The 18,705-nt window shown below is 35.8% G+C and overlaps 2 long non-coding RNA genes across 3 annotated transcripts in view; one reads left to right on the plus strand and one right to left on the minus strand.

Annotated features, from left to right (window-relative positions):
- The window catches only part of LOC145678869 (uncharacterized), a 335,623-nt gene that overhangs the window by 68,481 nt on the left and 248,437 nt on the right, over positions 1-18,705 (minus strand). For both annotated transcript variants that reach the window (XR_014130464.1, XR_014130463.1), the window contains exon 3: positions 14,243-14,342. This is a non-coding gene — a long non-coding RNA (uncharacterized LOC145678869). The remainder of the gene's footprint in view (positions 1-14,242; positions 14,343-18,705) is intronic.
- The window catches only part of LOC145678871 (uncharacterized), a 290,898-nt gene that overhangs the window by 198 nt on the left and 271,995 nt on the right, over positions 1-18,705 (plus strand). The gene's annotated exons all lie outside the window — the stretch shown is intronic.

Raw genomic sequence — 18,705 nt, forward strand, 5'->3', positions numbered from 1 at the left:
TATTAAGCTGGGTTTGTATGCATGAAGTCCTGTACTGGGTTCAAACCTTATTAATTAAGAGTCTTCATCCCGGCGAAATTAAAATACCGCTAATTTTACAGTAATTATGTGAATATCTTCAAATAGATAAAAGATAATTGAAATATGGAACAAGAGCGCCCTAGACAATATTATTTTGCGTGAGGTACCGTTATCACAAGCCACCTAGTGGCTTTCCGTTTTCAGCTGTTTAGAAACGCGAAAATAAATGCCGATTTTCAAAATGGCTCGAAATCGAAAGCAGATAAGTGAGTCGTGATAACGGTATCTCATGTAAAATAATATTGTCTAGGGCGCTCTTTTTCCACATTTCGATTATCTTTTATCTATTTGAAGATATCACATAATTACTGTAAAATTAGCGGTATTTTAATTTCGCCGGGATGAAGACTCTTAACTCTCTGAAGTAACGAGCTAATAATGTTACTCAGATTTTTCCTTTCAGAGGCTTCGGCAATAGGAACATCTACATAAGTCTTCAGTTTTCATGTATGAAATGTCTTTTACATATTAGACACGGATGCTCAGTAGTAAAGCGCTTACCTCTGGTACGTGGACTCTCTGGTTCGATCCCCGATTAAGTAAGTTAGTGATGGACAACATCGTATCTGTGGCTTTTCTCGAAGGAACTCTCACATTCTCATTCCACCAATTCTTCCATCGTAATTCACTTGCCTTTGCGTCTCTCTTAGCCTAAGGGACATAATCGTGTGACAGATTTCTTCTTCTTATTATTATTATTATTATTATTAATATTATTACCCTATCCATGTAATAATTATGATAAATACAGCCTCATAGTTACAATATATCGATTCTGTGGACAAAAGCTTGGTAAAGTAACTAACATAATTTTACCTTATGAAACTATTCAGAAAATTTATTTTATTTATTTAAAGAACAATACAACATACTGCCCAATTACAGTATTCTACGTTACAGTAATTATACATTATCTAATTAATATAAGAAAGTAACACAATTTTATTAAGACCAAAGGCGTCATTTAGGGAGAGCAGGAGGGGGCAATTGCCCCTCCAAGAGTTTGAGGAATACATATACTTTAGTCGATCATAATACTAATATACTAGTATAAAACATGAAAGTTTTCCTTCGGTGGTGCTCTTATCCCCCCCCCCAAGTAAAGTCTGAAATGACGCCCCTGATTAATAAATACTACTCATGTATGTTATTAGAATATAAGATATACTCAAGATACTGATTATAACATATCTAAATATAATTCATCAAGTTGTATTTTCAATATACTCTCACTATCATTAAGAATATGTATTGGCGATCCAAAGTAGTGAATCCTGTTGTAGGAAGCAAACATCCGCCATGTAGCGAACTTCTTAATTAAGATATTTGTTTTAGCTTTATTCCAAAAGAACAGAAGGTTTATTTCGATCTCGCATGTTTCGATGAGGAACCCTAAAATTATCTTTTCTTACAAGTCAGTAAAGTCAGTTCTGTTGCGTGCAATTTTATGTAAAAACAAAAGATAATGAGTAAATTTTCTTCTTTCCCAGGTTGGTAAAAGAAAATTAGCATTTAGTTGGGAAGCTGAATCATATTTGAGATATTTTGTTCTCAACCTGATTGAAAGTTAAAAAATCTTAAAACTTTGGACTGTATTTTTCGATCTTAGTGCTATATATTATGTACTCCGGATCCCATATTTGAGAAGCATATTCCCTTTTTGACCTGTTGCACGCGAAATGAAGTATTTTGGAGGATTCAATTTTTCTGAAATCCTTACCAACTGTTCTAATCCAACCCAAGATTCTAAAAGCTTCGTTTACTATGAATGAAATGTGTACTGCAAATGACAAATGACTATCGAATATAATATCAAGATCTTTAACCATCTCTTCTTTACTGAATGAAGTGCTAACATGTAGAAAAAATCGAATTTACTTTTACTACGCGTTAAGGAAATGGATTTGTATTTGTTAATACTTATATTTAGTTTATTTTCTATTCTCCAGTTAAATACGTTTACCAAATCATCTTGTAATTTGATACAGTCATTAATCAATTTAATTTCTGCATATATTTTAAGATCATTGGTAAATAATAACTGTTTTGATGTTTTAACAGAAGTGGTAAGTCATTATTAAAGACTATGAAAATAAGGGTCCTAGATTCGATCCTTGAGGTACTCCGATCGAACGTCTATCAACTTAGATATGTGCTCACGATAAAGGATAGACTGCTTACGATCTTTTAAATATGAACACAGAAGCTTTAGAGCAGGTTTTATAAAATTAAAGAGACTGAGCTTATGTCGTGATCGACAGTGTCAAATGCCTTTGCTATATCAGTGCATATAACATTATTTGTTCACCACTATCTAGAATTGTAACCAAAAGGTATATAATTAATGTTAAACTTGAAATTTTTGATCTTTGTGTTAAAAAGCCATGTTAATATGGCGAGATAGCAGGACGACAATTCTATAAGATATTTTCATAGACTTTTCCAAAGAAGGAAAGAATAAAAATAAGTTTGTAATTGTTTATCTCACATTCAGAGCAGAATTTCGGAATAGGACAAACAATGGTTTCCTTCCATCTAGTCGGAAATTTCGAACTTTTAACTTACACATTTATTATGTGGATAGGAGTTTTTAATATCTTCTCGTAGCTCCTTTACAACATAAAATGGAATAAGATTAGGCTCATGAGTACGTTTCGGTTTATTTCTTTATGGCTTTCTCAACCTTGAACATCTTTTATTTTTTAATCAGCTTTTTAAATACAATACTTTCAGTACAACAACTGGGAATTCAAAGTGTATATAACTATGTTGTTATTGGTTTGGAAAGGAGCTTGGAACATGTATGTGGACACCTAAATCTCCCTTGAATAGGAACCCACTAGTTAACCACCATGAAAAGAACATGTTCCACCCGAATGACATGTGCTCCGCATATTAGCACATTTAATCCTCGTCACTATTATTTGTTGTAGGTTCTTAATTTAGAATCTGGATAAAAGGCGTTGCATCCTAGTTCCCGATTCAGAATATCGATTAAAACGGAGAACAAAAATATTTTTACTCTACTTCCCGGTGTTCTATCCTGTGCTGTTATGTAAGCCTGCACAACTACGGTGTAATGGGGTTTCATACATACAAGGCGTTCTTAGAAATCATGAGAAACGTATATACGTTTTTGCATGCATTTTCAGCCCCCAAATTTGACCCCCTAGTCGAAAATCGAAATGAAAAGCTTCGTACAGAATTAGATTTGACGAAAATCTGTCTGTGTACTACATTTAGTGGCTCTAGGTCACAAGCATTACTTTCTATACAAGTATAGAAGTATACTAGATGTAGAAGCTTGTATCAAGTTATCTGCATCTTTAATTTTTCCTTCCTCGATAGTAGACTGCTATCTTTGATGCACGGGAACCCGGTGGGAAAGTATTACAGTGCCTTGGATTTCACCTTAAACTGTAGGTCTACGTCTCATATACCCTCGATGTTGAAAGGGACGCTATATAATAATCCAACCAACCAATGAAGTATCTTTAATTTAAATAGCTTCCCAATTGCCTAACAATGTAGAGAACATAGTTAACGAATCTCTCAAAATGTTAGGGTTCATAATTAGAACTGGAAAGGAATTTAACAATAGTACTACACTAACAAAAATGTATTATGCCTATGTCCGATCAAAACTGGAATATGCTGCTGTGATTTGGAACCCATCACAACAGCAATACAGACACCAAGTGGAAAAGGTCCAATCTAAATTTATCAAATACTTGATGTACAAGACAACTGGAATCTATCCATATTATGAAAATTATCTAACATTAATAGAAAACTTCTGTATCCCTACACTTGAGCAAAGGTGAAATGTGACAGATTTGATTTTTCTCCAAAACGAATTTAATTGTACGGATCTCATATCAACATTAAATTTTCATGTCCCGACACTTAAAACTCGTGCTAATAACTCTGGTCTGTTTTATTGCAAAAAAGCAAGGACCAACGTATTATTGAAATCACCAATTTGGAGAATGTGTTCTACTTACAACAAAATATGTATCAAACACAAAGAAATTGACATCTGCAATATGAACTCTATGTTTAAGAAAACTATTGTAAATGTATTATGTAATACACCAACACTATAATTGGGCTTATGCCTGTTGTGTTGATGGCAAATAAATAAATAAATAAATAAACAACCATGGATGAACATTTTTAAGTAGATAGACGTTCGATCTGGAGTACCTCAAGGATCGAATCTAGGACTCTTACTTTTATATCCCTACTGAGAATCAAACCCAGGACAAGATGAACGTGAGCCAACCATCCGAACACATTCTTGATACAATCCAGTAGGAGTGATCTATTTCTGACCTTATTTCTCTAGAATCATGTTCAATAGACGTGGAACTTAAAATGAACATGTAAGCATTAAATAAATTAAACCCTATATGTTTATTTTCTTATTTGTTAATAATGAAGCTTTTGAAAGAAATATCGAGTGATATTTGAGTGTTTGAATACTAATAATAATGTTAACATAGTAAGATATACAATTCTATTAATATTATACAATCACAATTTTTTATATTATTATTATTATTATTATTATTATTATTATTATTATTATTATTATTATTATTATTATTATTATTATTATTATTATTAATCAGAAAGTTTCTCAGGCATTTAGGATTTAAACAAAAGTACAATATATGGATGTCTCCGAGAAATGAAATTGCTAAAGATAAATTTATGAACAGACATTAACATAAATAAATAAATATACGCGTGCTCTGCAGTTTAATTTAGTGCCTTTATACTGTCAATTTCTGCTGCCAAAAGGCTCTTTACCAGTTAATTTAAATTTTACAGTGTTAATCAAGTAAAGCGGACATGTACAAAGAAGTAATTGAATCAAAAGATCCAATATATTTCAATGAAAACTTTTCTTGTAGACCTTATATCTGGAGAGCTACTAAGCAAACCCAAACTATCAATTAACTTAATATGATGTGCTGATTCCGTACAAAATACGAAAGCTCGATTTAGGGGCCGTTCAAAAATTTTATGGACCCTGATGCAATTGGCCCAAAAAATCCAATATATTTCAATCAAAAATTTTCTTGTAAGCCTTTATATCTGGAGAATTACGAAAACTCGATTTAGGGCCGTTCAAAAATGTGGCTCCTGATCCAAAAACTAATTATTGGTCAAGAACGCAATCTTTTGATCATTTTTTTCCCCTTAAAAGTCTTGTTCTTGCTAAGTGACACCACCAAGATATTAAATTGAATTTTACAATCCTGCCTTGTTTTTAAATAGGCACGTCACCATATTCTTTTCACCGTATGTAGAAAATTTTAATATTTTGGTCTGAAAAAGATTTCGGATGACCAAAAAGAATATATAACTCTGTTTTAGTTGAATTATTTCTTGAATGAGGCCAACTTTTTTATTACATTTTATTTATTGATTTGTTTACAAGACTGTATTTTCAAAACTAATTCGATAGAATTTCATGACATAATCCAAGTGTATTATTCTATTTGCTAGTTTCAAAAATGAATTATGAAAAATAAATAAATGTATGATTTATTTGGTTGTTAGCTTTTCCGTAACCTTCAACATTTTGATTTATTCATAAAAATATCCATTCAAAATAATTAACAGTTTTAAATTTTATTATTGCGCTTAAATTTATTTTAATTTTCAAAAACAAATTTTATGGGTGTGAATTTTATATTCTTTATATTTTAAATTTGATGCGATTCTCCATAGGTATGTTATAAAGATATAGGCAATCGCCTTATCCAATTTGATAATATTTAGTCAAGCACTATTGTCATCTACATCATAAATTTCTTGTATGAATTTAAGCTATTTTCTACTATTCCTATTCAATATTTATTTGTGTGAAATAGTAACGCGTGTCAAGTTAGACCAACCACCAACACCAAAACGACCGGAACATATCTCAGAATTATGGGCTATTTATGGGCTAATTAGTTGCTCTAATCCCAATTTTTGGGCTCGTACTGTTTAGCGGGAAATCGGATTCAAAGTGGGCGAGTCCAGCTTGATATCAAGCTAGAACCCCCCATATGGTTAGAATGGTCCGATCGAAAAAATTCAAACGCCAGAATTATGGGCTATTTATGGGCTAATTAGTTGCTCTAATCCCAATTTTTGGGCTCCTACTGTTTAGCGGGAAATCGGATTCAAAGTGGGCGAGTCCAGCTTGATATCAAGCTAGAACCCCCCATATGGTTAGAATGGTCCGATCGAAAAAATTCAAACGCCAGAATTATGGGCTATTTATGGGCTAATTAGTTGCTCTAATCCCAATTTTTGGGCTCCTACTGTTTAGCGGGAAATCGGATTCAAAGTGGGCGAGTCCAGCTTGATATCAAGCTAGAACCCCCCATATGGTTAGAATGGTCCGATCGAAAAAATTCAAACGCCAGAATTATGGGCTATTTATGGGCTAATTAGTTGCTCTAATCCCAATTTTTGGGCTCGTACTGTTTAGCGGGAAATCGGATTCAAAGTGGGCGAGTCCAGCTTGATATCAAGCTAGAACCCCCCATATGGTTAGAATGGTCGGATCGAAAAAATTCAAACGCCAGAATTATGGGCTATTTATGGGCTAATTAGTTGCTCTAATCCCAATTTTTGGGCTCCTACTGTTTAGCGGGAAATCGGATTCAAAGTGGGCGAGTCCAGCTTGATATCAAGCTAGAACCCCCCATATGGTTAGAATGGTCCGATCAAAAAAATTCAAACGCCAGAATTATGGGCTATTTATGGGCTAATTAGTTGCTCTAATCCCAATTTTTGGGCTCCTACTGTTTAGCGGGAAATCGGATTCAAAGTGGGCGAGTCCAGCTTGATATCAAGCTAGAACCCCCCATATGGTTAGAATGGTCCGATCGAAAAAATTCAAACGCCAGAATTATGGGCTATTTATGGGCTAATTAGTTGCTCTAATCCCAATTTTTGGGCTCCTACTGTTTAGCGGGAAATCGGATTCAAAGTGGGCGAGTCCAGCTTGATATCAAGCTAGAATCCCCCATATGGTTAGAATGATCCGATCGAAAAAATTCAAACGCCAGAATTATGGGCTATTTATGGGCTAATTAGTTGCTCTAATGCCAATTTTTGGGCTCCTACTGTTTAGCGGGAAATCGGATTCAAAATGGGCGAGTCTAGCTTGATATTAAGCTAGAACCTCCCATTCGGTTACGGTTAGAATGGTCCGATCGAAAAAATTCAAACGCCAGAATTATGGTCTGTTTATGGTCTACTTGTTTGCTCTTATCCCAATTTTTGGGCTCCTATTGTTTAGTGGGAAATCGGATTTAAAATTGGCGAGTCTAGCTTGATATCAAGCTAGAACCTCCCATACGGTTACGGACAGAATGGTCCGATCGAAAAAATTCAAACGCCAGAATTATGGGCTAGTTATGGGCTAATTAGTTGCTCTAATCCCAATTTTTGGACTCCTATTGTTTAGCGGGAAATCGGATTCAAAATGGGCGAGTCTAACTTGATATCAAGCTAGAACCTCCCATTCGGTTACGGTTAGAATGGTCCGATCGAAAAAAATTCAAACGCCAGAATTATGTTCTGTTTATGGGCTAATTAGTTGCTCTAATCCCAATTTTTGGGCTCCTACTTTTTAGCGGAAAATCGGATTCAAAATTGGGCGAGTCTAGCTTGATACCAAACTAGAACCCCGCATACGGTTAAAATGATCCGATCGAAAAAATGCAAACGCCAGAATTATGAGCTATTTATGGCTAATTAGTTGCTTTAATCCTAATTTTTGGACTCCTACTGTTTAGCGGGAAATCAGATTCAAAATGGTCAAGCCTAGCTTGATATCAAGCTAGAACCTCGCATTCGGTTACGGTTAGAATGGTCCGATCGAAAAAATTCAAACGCCAGAATTATGGGCTTTTTATGGGCTAATTAGTTGCTTTAATCCCCATTTTTGGGCTCCTACTGTTTAGCGGGAAATCGGATTGAAAATGGCGAGTCTAACTTGATATCAAGCCAGAACCCCCATGTAGTTAGGGTTAGAATGGTCCGATCAAAAAAATTCAAACGCCGGAATTATGGGTTAATGTGTTGCTGTTATTCTATTTCTTGGATCCTAATGTTTAGCGGAAATTGGAAACAAAACAGGCGAGTCTAGCTTGACATCAAGCTAGAACCTCCGATTCGGTAACAATGGTCCGATCCAAAAAAAAAAAAAAAAAAAAAAAAAAAAAAACTCAAACGCCGGAATTATGGGCTATTTTTGGGTTAATTGGTGCTCTAATTCCGAGTTTAGGGCTGGTACCGTTTAGCAGGAGTTCTTCATCAAATTGTGGGATTTGGCATAACTTCTAGCTATAAATCTAGTGCTATAAATAATCAAATAATTAAAATGCCGGAATTATGGTTTATTTGTTTTCTAATTAGTTCCTCTAATGTCGATTTTAGTTCTTCTATCGTTCGCAAGAAATCTCATGCAAGATTGGTATTGATTTCTAGATAACGTGGGATGATAGTTGCAAAGTTGCAGTGAGAAAACGTCGATATCTATTAACTGAAAATTGATTTTTTTGCATTCTCCGCGAATGCAAATATATATCTCTACTAGTAAATTTATGAAATGGCTTTTCAAGTTTATATGTTCAGTATGTCTGGAAGCAAGTAGTGTATATATAGAACTAGCAGCGTTCACCCCGCTTCGCTGCGGTCACCCCGGAACGCAATAAACGTTGTTACTTAGATAATTTTTACTTTTTCGCTTTCAAATTGCAGTAAATGTTAACATTATATCGCCTGTCATTTATGTTAACCCGCCGAGTGACACGGTCATGCGGGTTGCATATAAATACGTTTATTTTTACCTATGATGAACTAATAACAAAGGATTTGTACGTATGGACACTTGAATGGTCACTTATCTCAAGACACTGGTAATTAAAAATTAAAGTGATATGATAAAAACCATCTAGGGTCCAAATCCTAATAACCCCCCAAAAATAAAAGAAATTGGTTCAGCCGTATTAGCGTGATGAGGGAACAAAGGATTTGTACGTTCTCTTTTATAATATAGATTTATATGGTGAAATATCATATGGCACAGCGGTAGAATGCCGATAAAACCCAAGTACATGGTGTTTGTCAACCACAAAGATCAACTGGGATCGAACCAGGAATCACACGCACAAGAGGCAAACGCTCTACCACTGTGCCACTGACTGCGGCCCCCAACAACGGCAAAGAGGCTTTTCCTTAGAAAAAAAATTGATTTAAAAAATAATGATATTTCACTATATAAATTCTATATATACACTATTTACTTAAAAACATAATGAACATAAACACGTGAAAAAAGAATTCATGGATTTACTTGTAGAGATATAGATTTACATTTGCGGAGAGTGCAAATAAATCAATTTTCAGTTAATAAACATCGATGTTTTCTCACTGCAACTTTGAAAGTATCATCCCAAATTATCTAAAAATCAATACCAATCTTGCTTGAGATTTCTTGCTAACGATAGAAGAAAAAACTCGACATTAGAGCAAAAATTTAGAATACAAATAACCCATAATTACGACGTTTTAATTCTTTTGATCGGAGTGTTATAGCCCTAGGTTTATAGCAAGAAGTTAAGCTAAATCTCACAATTTGATAAGGAATTCCTGCTAAAACGTAGCAGCCCCAAACTCGGAATTACAGCATCAATTAGAACATAAATAGCCCATATTTCTGACGTTTGATTTTCTTCGATTCGAGATGTCTAACCTTATGGAGAGTTTTTACTTGATGTCAAGCTAGACTCGCAGAATTTGATTCAGATTTTGCACTAAAAGGTAGGAGCCCAAAAATTCGGATTAGAGCAACTAATTAGCCCATACATAGCCCATAATTCTAGCGTTTGATTTTTTTCGATCGGACCATTTTAACCGTATGGGGAGTTCTAGCTTGATATCAAGCTGCACTCGACCATTTTGAATCCGATTTCCCGCTAAACAGTAGGAGCCCAAAAATTGGGATTAGAGCAATTAATTAGCCCATAAATAGCCCATAATTCTGGCACTTGAACATTTTCGATCGGACCATTCTAACCGTAACCATATGAGGGATTCTAGTTTGATATCAAGTTAGACTCGCCTATTTTGAATCCGATCTCACGTTAAACAGTAGGAGACCAAAAATTGAGATTAGAGCAACTAATTAGCCCATAAATAGTTCATAATTCAGGCGTTTGAATTTTTTCGATCGGACGATTTTAACCGTATGGAGGGTTCTAGCTTGATAACAAGCTGCACTCGCTCATTTTGAATCCGATTTCCCGATAAAACAGTAGGAGCCAAAAATTGGGACCAAAACAACTAATTAGCCCATAAATAGCCGATAATTCTGCCGTTTGAATTTATTCCATTGGACCATTTTAGCCGTATTGGGGATTCTAGCTTGATATCAAGTTGGACTCGCCCATTTTGAATCTGATTTCCCGCTAAACAGTAGGAACCCAAAAATTGGGATTAAAGCAACTAATTAGTCCATAAATAGCTCATAATTCTGGCGTTTGAATTTTTTCGATCGGATCATTTTAACCGTATGCGGGGTTCTAGTTTGGTATCAAGCTAGACTCGGCCATTTCAATCCGATTTCCCACTAAACAATAGGAGCCCAAAAATTGGGATTAGAGCAAATTAGACGACCATAAACAGACCATAATTCTGGCGTTTGAATTTTCTCGATCGGACCATCTAACCGTAACCGAATGGGAGGTTCTAGCTTGATATCAAGCTAGACTTGACCATTTTGAATTTGATTTCCCGCTAAACAGTAGGAGCCCAAAAATTGGGATTAGAACAACTAATTAGCCCATAAATAGCCCATACTTCTGGCGTTTGTATTTTTTCGATCGGACCATTCTAACCATATGGGGGTTCTAGCTTGATATCAAGCTGGACTCGCCCACTTTGAATCCGATTTCCCGCTAAACAGTAGGAGCCCAAAAATTGGGATTAGAGCAACTAATTAGCCCATAAATAGCCCATAATTCTGGCGTTTGAATTTTTTCGATCGGACCATTCTAACCATATGGGGGGTTCTAGCTTGATATCAAGCTGGACTCGCCCACTTTGAATCCGATTTCCCGCTAAACAGTACGAGCCCAAAAATTGGGATTAAAGCAACTAATTAGCCCATAAATAGCCCATAATTCTAGCGTTTGAATTTTTTCGATCGGACCATTCTAACCATATGTGGGGTTCTAGCTTGATATCAAGCTGGACTCGCCCACTTTGAATCCGATTTCCCGCTAAACAGTAGGAGCCCAAAAATTGGGATTAGAGCAACTAATTAGCCCATAAATAGCCCATAATTCTGGCGTTTGAATTTTTTTGATCGGACCATTCTAACCATATGGGGGGTTCTAGCTTGATATCAAGCTGGACTCGCCCACTTTGAATCCGATTTCCCGCTAAACAGTAGGAGCCCAAAAATTGGGATTAGAGCAACTAATTAGCCCATAAATAGCCCATAATTCTGGCGTTTGAATTTTTTCGATCGGACCATACTAACCATATGGGGGGTTCTAGCTTGATATCAAGCTGGACTCGCCCACTTTGAATCCGATTTCCCGCTAAACAGTACGAGCCCAAAAATTGGGATTAGAGCAACTAATTAGCCCATAAATAGCCCATAATTCTGGCGTTTGAATTTTTTCGATCGGACCATTCTAACCATATGGGGGTTCTAGCTTGATATCAAGCTGGACTCGCCCACTTTGAATCCGATTTCCCGCTAAACAGTACGAGCCCAAAAATTGGGATTAGAGCAACTAATTAGCCCATAAATAGCCCATAATTCTGGCGTTTGAATTTTTTCGATCGGACCATTCTAACCATATGGGGGGTTCTAGCTTGATATCAAGCTGGACTCGCCCACTTTGAATCCGATTTCCCGCTAAACAGTAGGAGCCCAAAAATTGGGATTAGAGCAACTAATTAGCCCATAAATAGCCCATAATTCTGGCGTTTGAATTTTTTCGATCGGGCCATTCTAACCATATGGGGGGTTCTAGCTTGACATCAAGCTGGACTCGCCCACTTTGAATCCGATTTCCCGCTAAACAGTAGGAGCCCAAAAATCGGGATTGGAGCAACTAATTAGCCCATAAATAGCCCATAATTCTGAGATATGTTCCGGTCGTTTTGGTGGTGGTGGTTGGTCTAACTTGACACGCGTGAAATAGTAATTGAACGCACTGTGTTGTTAATTCTAAATTCATTCGGATTTTTTTTTTTTTTTTTTCATTTACTGTCGCGGTTGCCCCCACACATAGGCTATGTGAATAGAAAAGTTTGTGAGGGCCTTACTCGACATGCGAGCGCATCAATAGTTAAATTGTAGGAGCTACCGCGATAATCGCTTTTATTTATACAAAAGCTTTGGTAATACCACATAACAAAATCCAACGATATCTGTAAAGATGTAACCAGATACCTTTACTGAAGAATAACTCAGGTTATTAATTTCTATTTACCCTTTACGATTAGCTAATATAATCTATTTCACCAGGAGCAAGGCCCAGATGCTTTCAGCAGTTAGGTTTAGTGACTGCATATACGAAGCAGTTAGCCTCTGGCGCCTAAGGACGTTTTGTCCCCGCTTGCATTAGTATCTACCGATTCTCTAAATAATTCAATCCGTTAACGTGTACAAGGTCTCAAATCCCACAGTTTAGGCATGCATACAATTCTACTTTAATTATAATATTTCAATAAAATGTGTTTAAAAAATAATTTGATGTTCAGGGGCGGCTCTTGAGAGATGTCATATCAGTAAAAAAATATTTCTTTTATTCCTATAAACCAAGGGAAGATCACTTACCTCAGCGTTTCCCAACCTTTTTCAACTTGCGGCACACTACAAGTGTAACTTGAATTCTCGCGGCACATTCATATATATATATATATATATATATATATATATATATATATATATATATATATATTATTTGTATATATGAAATACCGTGATATTTTTTTTCTGTGATTAGGCCTACTGATCTTGTCACAGACAAGAAAGCTCGATGACTGGTTTTTCTTTGTGGCAAATCATTATGCTTATTGTTCATTCTAATTTTAAAACAGTAAACAATTGCAGTAGGACTCGGGTTTTCTTAAAAATCCACTTTCTCTTTCGAAAACTGTATCCAACCTTTCACTAGAAAGGAAGATCACTAAATAACGAACGAATAAATATGTCTCTTGTACATTTAAAGACAAATGTAGGTAATTTTTACGCATGTTTGCTTTGTCAAAAGGATTGAATGATATTTTAAAATTTCAAGTTACGAAATAAACTGCAACAACAATGAAGCAATAATGGTCATGACAATGATAACAAATACTTTTCTCAACATTAAAAATGTACAGAAAAGTAACACAGTATGAAACTTTTGTAGATTCATAGTAGAGGTTCATAGTAATGTGAAATACAAATATATTTTTTCCTATGTCTTGCAATTTGATTCCTATAGAATTAACAATTTTGTTTCGATTTCCTCGCGGCACACCAGTGACCTATTCGCGGCACACCAGTGTGCCGCGGCACACCGGTTGGGAAACGCTGACTTACCTAATGTTCTCATGCATGTATACTAGAATTAGAACATTAGAAAATTTTTCTTCCTTTTCTTGTAGCAATAGAAGTTTAATGGGACTTCTCTCAAGAGTTGATCCACTATCCAAGTTGATATTTTTCTTTAAACTTATTGATGTTAAATTCTAACAATGGTAAAAGTTATAAAGCCTAATAAACAATATTTCGCTTGCTTTCAATTGATAGTAGCGACTCTGTTGTGAACGACCTTATTGGTGTATCAAAAATAGTTAATATATACACGTATAGATGGCAGTGATGCACTACCACTTGTGGCGCCATAGCGATGAGAACTATTTGATTCCATCTAAGTCGAAGGTAACATGCCAAGTGCTTAATTGATTCTATGATTATACTACATCGGGCAGATTTCCTCTTACCTATATTAATTAACATTTCTCAGTCTCAAGTTATTCACCACATGATTTTAGCATTTCTACATTTTTCAGAATTCCTTATTCACTGTTCATATTTATGTTCAATTAGTATATTTACACTCCAAATTGTTTTATTTACCTCTTAGTTATCAAGGAACTAGGAAATCCCAGATCAGGTAAAGGACGAAAGTACCATAAGAAGTGGTCAACGCAAACTCCAGATCTGAATTCGATGTTTCCTGTAAAATAAGAAAAAATCATTTCTGATGTGTTGACTAATGTATAGGGAAATATTTTATGTAAAAAGAAATACATATACAAATAAAGTGGTAAATGGTAAAAGATGCAGTTTGAAGCTTCACCGAATACTATTCGGGTAACAAGATCGAGACGTTTCACGTAAGACGGTTAGCATACATTGTTCACATTCAAAATAACCTTCCATCACATAGGATTCGGAATCGTAGCTTCTTGATTGCGATCAACTAGTGTACGCCTATCTCGGCTAATTGCGATGCCGGTGGTAAAGTAACCTAATCCAAGAAAATAGTAGGTGATATACAGAATGAGCACCAAAACAGTCTCCAATTTTGAAAGAACACAACTTTAATACCGAAGGGACTATCCTGTACACATTTTTGCAATATTTACAAAATTCAAAAAAGTTTTTGGTAATTTTGATTAGAAACATGAACACTCGATGTGCACTCCACCTGTCACGCGGCAAACATGGAGGTGGTAATTGAGGTAAAAGTCATACACATTTAAGTCCAGTGATCGTGGAGACCACTTGCATAAATGCTTATCATTCGGTCCAACTCGTCCGATCCATGGGTTTGGCACGTTGTTGTTCAGAAAGCTGCATGCAGATTGATTAGAGTGTGGAGATGCTCTATACTATCTTGCTGTAAAATGTAGTCACTTCCTCTGCAGCAAGTTGAGGAATTAACCCTCACGTAGCACTCTTAAACATCTTTCATCTGTGATTGTTTGTTCCCCAAAGAAGAACGTACTGTCCGACACAGCACAAAAAACACGAATACACTTCCAAGAAATGTTTTATGCCACTTCACAGTAGATTTGGGTGTAGGTGGATCAACATCAACCTTTCGTTAAAACGCTTAAATGCACGCTGCACTGTCGCAACCCTGCTTGTTTTGGCAAGTTCTAGCACATACCAGCTTCTTTGCTGCGGAGTAAACTCCATTTCCGACATCACTGCCCTCTACCTATCTAAATCTGAACTAGAGATTCCGAAGAGAAAAGTATGAAATTATTTTGAATTCACAGAACTGCCAACAAAATATGACCAAAATATTCCTATAACTATTAATTATATGGCATCTTGAAATCAGGGATTGTTTCTGTGCTCACCTTGTATATAGTTGAATCTTAGGGAAGGAGGTAAGTAAGAGCTTCGATTACATTGGTTAATCACAGGATAGGATTCAATTAGATATAAGCTTTACGTTTGCGCCTCCATGAATCTATGAGACTTTGGAGCTGAGAGTGTCCATAGATATGCTTGGTTTACTTTTATTGGTCATAGAAGTAAGAAATCAGTTACCAACAAATAAAAGAAACTAAAATTTTTAAAAAATGGCCTGCACAAGCTCCAGACGTACTTCTTTTTTTCCCCTAAAACGGGAAATATAATAATAGCTGTGATTGCTAATATAAGAAACAAAAAAAGTTATCAATAGATGAAATAAGGTAGATAAAAGGTGGCCAGCTCAAACTACAGACCTAAATTTCCCTCAAATAAGAAATGTAAGAATACTTGTTACTGCTAATATGTATATATAAGAAGCTAAATAAAAAGTATCCTCCGCAAACTTCCGAGATTTCTTTTCAAATAAGGAATATAATAATTTACGTTTGTTATAGCAGATACATACAAAAAATACATTATCTACCGTGAGTTTAGTGGATAAAAGTACGGCTGCTGAAAGAGTGCTTTTAAAAAATGAAAAATTCAGGAGAACTGGGGGGTTGGGATGAGGAGAGGGTGATAGGTACGTACGTACATGAGAGCAGAAACTAGTACATACTTTGTCCTGTACATTCATGACATAGAAGAGAAGGTTAGTGTAAATTAAGAATTGGGGGGTGGAGGGTTGAAACGACCACACATCATTTAACTGTAATGGACACCCATTTGTTCCGACAGAGGCAAGCCCATGTTCCAATACTCTGAGGTCCCTGGTATATTTAATGGTTGTTCATGTACCATACACATACATTTCCTTCTGCCCTTTAACACACATATATACTGCACATATATAATTTTTAACATACTCAGAAATATATATACATATATATGTGTATTTGCAAATGCATATTGTGAGAGGACGCCGTGCGACCCAGTGTTGAGAATACATTGTTCCTGCCAATCATATGATTACCAGACATTAACGCATGCATGTTCGCTACTTTTTTTTTTTTTTTTTTTTTTTTTAAGTTAGGGCTGAGAAATATAGCTACATAAGTTTGTTGCATTTTCTACCATAATATTTCATATATATTTTTTTTAAAAAAAATATATACATACTTTCGAAAAAACTATTGATTTCTTTAGTCGAAATGGAGATATTTAACAAGTAAAAAAGAGTTCTCGTAAAATTGCAGAACCAAAGTATCTTCTTGTATTACACCATAAGAACAGTATGGCTCGTAGTAATAGAGCGGCGTAGTAATAGAGCGTTCGATTGCCGATCAGTGTTTCCCAATTTCCGGTGTACACTCAGCAGTGGCGGATCTAGAAGGTAAAAACGTGGGGGGACCTGCCAGACCCCAGACTATGAGAAGTATATCAATAGTTTACTATAAAGTTTCAAAAATATATAAACAATTTTTTCATCCTGAAAAGTGGGGGGAAGTAGCCCCCCGGCTCCGGGCTAGATCCGCCACTGCCACTCAGCGTTGTGAGGCAAACTGGGGAGTCGCGTAAATAAAAGATGTGACGGTCACTAGGTCCTGATACGCCTGTTAGAGACAGTGCGACGCAGTGCACTGACCCACGTGTTCGTCGCTATAGGCTGGACGTAGTTCAGCCAGTCGCTAACAGATGGCGTTGGAGCGGTTCAAACCTACAAAAAAGGGCTGTTACGCCAAGTGGTTTGCTTTTTTATATATAATTTTTAAGAAGTTTAGATTGATTGATTGATTTGAAGTTCAAAGCTCCTTTTCAGCTTTGAGGCTATAAGAGACGTGGAATTAGTTTAGCTTTGGCTAAACCATAATAGCTCCATCTAGGAATAGAACCTGGTGACCTGCGCAGAAACATATAGCTGTCCAGCTATATACAATAACCCTAGCCTATAGCTTAAAGCAGGGGTTGAAAATTAATTTTTATTTAGTGATCTACTTCAGGCTATAAATATCTCTGACGATCTACCTGTGCGCAATTACAACTGGCACTTCATTTTCACTTCTCTTAATTCGCTTTTAGGAGAGAAGTCGGAGCTGTATTTCTTCTTCGCGAAGTGGGGAGGGTCAAACGCCAATCCAAACTTTGCCTTTTTTTTTTTTTTTTTAACAGAGCAACACAGGCCTCACACAACAAATACACTCGTCTATCCTTTAACATAACAAAGAAGTGTTTTCATTTTACATGGAAGCTTTTTTCTCGTTCTTGTATTGCAAATCATTTTCTCTCGGTTGGAACTTTTCTAAGCGATTGCTGAGTTAGATTTCTTTTCAGATAATGTTGCTTTTTCGCTTAAAAATTTTTGCGATCGACAGCTTGGTCATCCGTGGCTTAACAGGCCTTATCAACGCAAAATTAAAATACCGCTAATTTTACACTAATTATGTAATAGCTTCAAATAGACAAAAATATATATATATATATCGAAATGTGGAACAAGAGCGCGCTAGGCAATAATATTTTGCATAAGGTACCGTTATCATGAGTCACTTTTGCTTTCCGTTTGCAGCCATTTATAAACGCGAAAATAAATGCCGATTTTCAAATTAACTCGAAATCGAAAGCAGATAAGTGAGTCGTAATAACGGTATCTCATGTAAAGTAATATTTTCATCGAGTTCTTGTTCCACTTTCCGATTATGTTTATCTATTTAAAGATATCACATAATTATTGTAAAATTAGCGATATTTTAATTTCGCCGCGGTGGGGCCTCTTAATGGTACCTCAGCTACGAATTTTGTTTCAATACTGAGCTGTATGGGCGGGATATTGAAAGTAGCTATTTGTTTGTTTGTTTTTTAACAGTAAGGCAATCGTAACCAGAAAGAGTTTAGAGGAAATTGTCGTTCATTAAGAGAGAAAAGGAAAGCAAGAGAACATTACGGAAACTTGAGAATCATTTTGAACAGTGATTTTAGAATTTATACTTTGTGTAAATTTTAGAATTTGAAGGAGAGGAAGCCCTATTCCCTAGTATTGCACTCCAAAAGATAGGGGTAAAATATTATAATTTTTGAAGTCGGTTGCCACGATTGCGCAGTCCAAACCATTACTCTGGTGATCATAAGACCTGTCTGTCATGTGTTCGAATCCCGTTCCGGATATGGGTGCTCTGAGTTGTCCTTTCATCACAACAGCATTTAAACACTTTTTATTTAGAATAGATGTTGAG

This window comes from Thermobia domestica, chromosome 2, assembly GCF_964235325.1.
Source record: "Thermobia domestica chromosome 2, izTheDome1.hap1.1, whole genome shotgun sequence".
Classification (NCBI taxonomy): Eukaryota; Metazoa; Arthropoda; class Insecta; order Zygentoma; family Lepismatidae; genus Thermobia; species Thermobia domestica.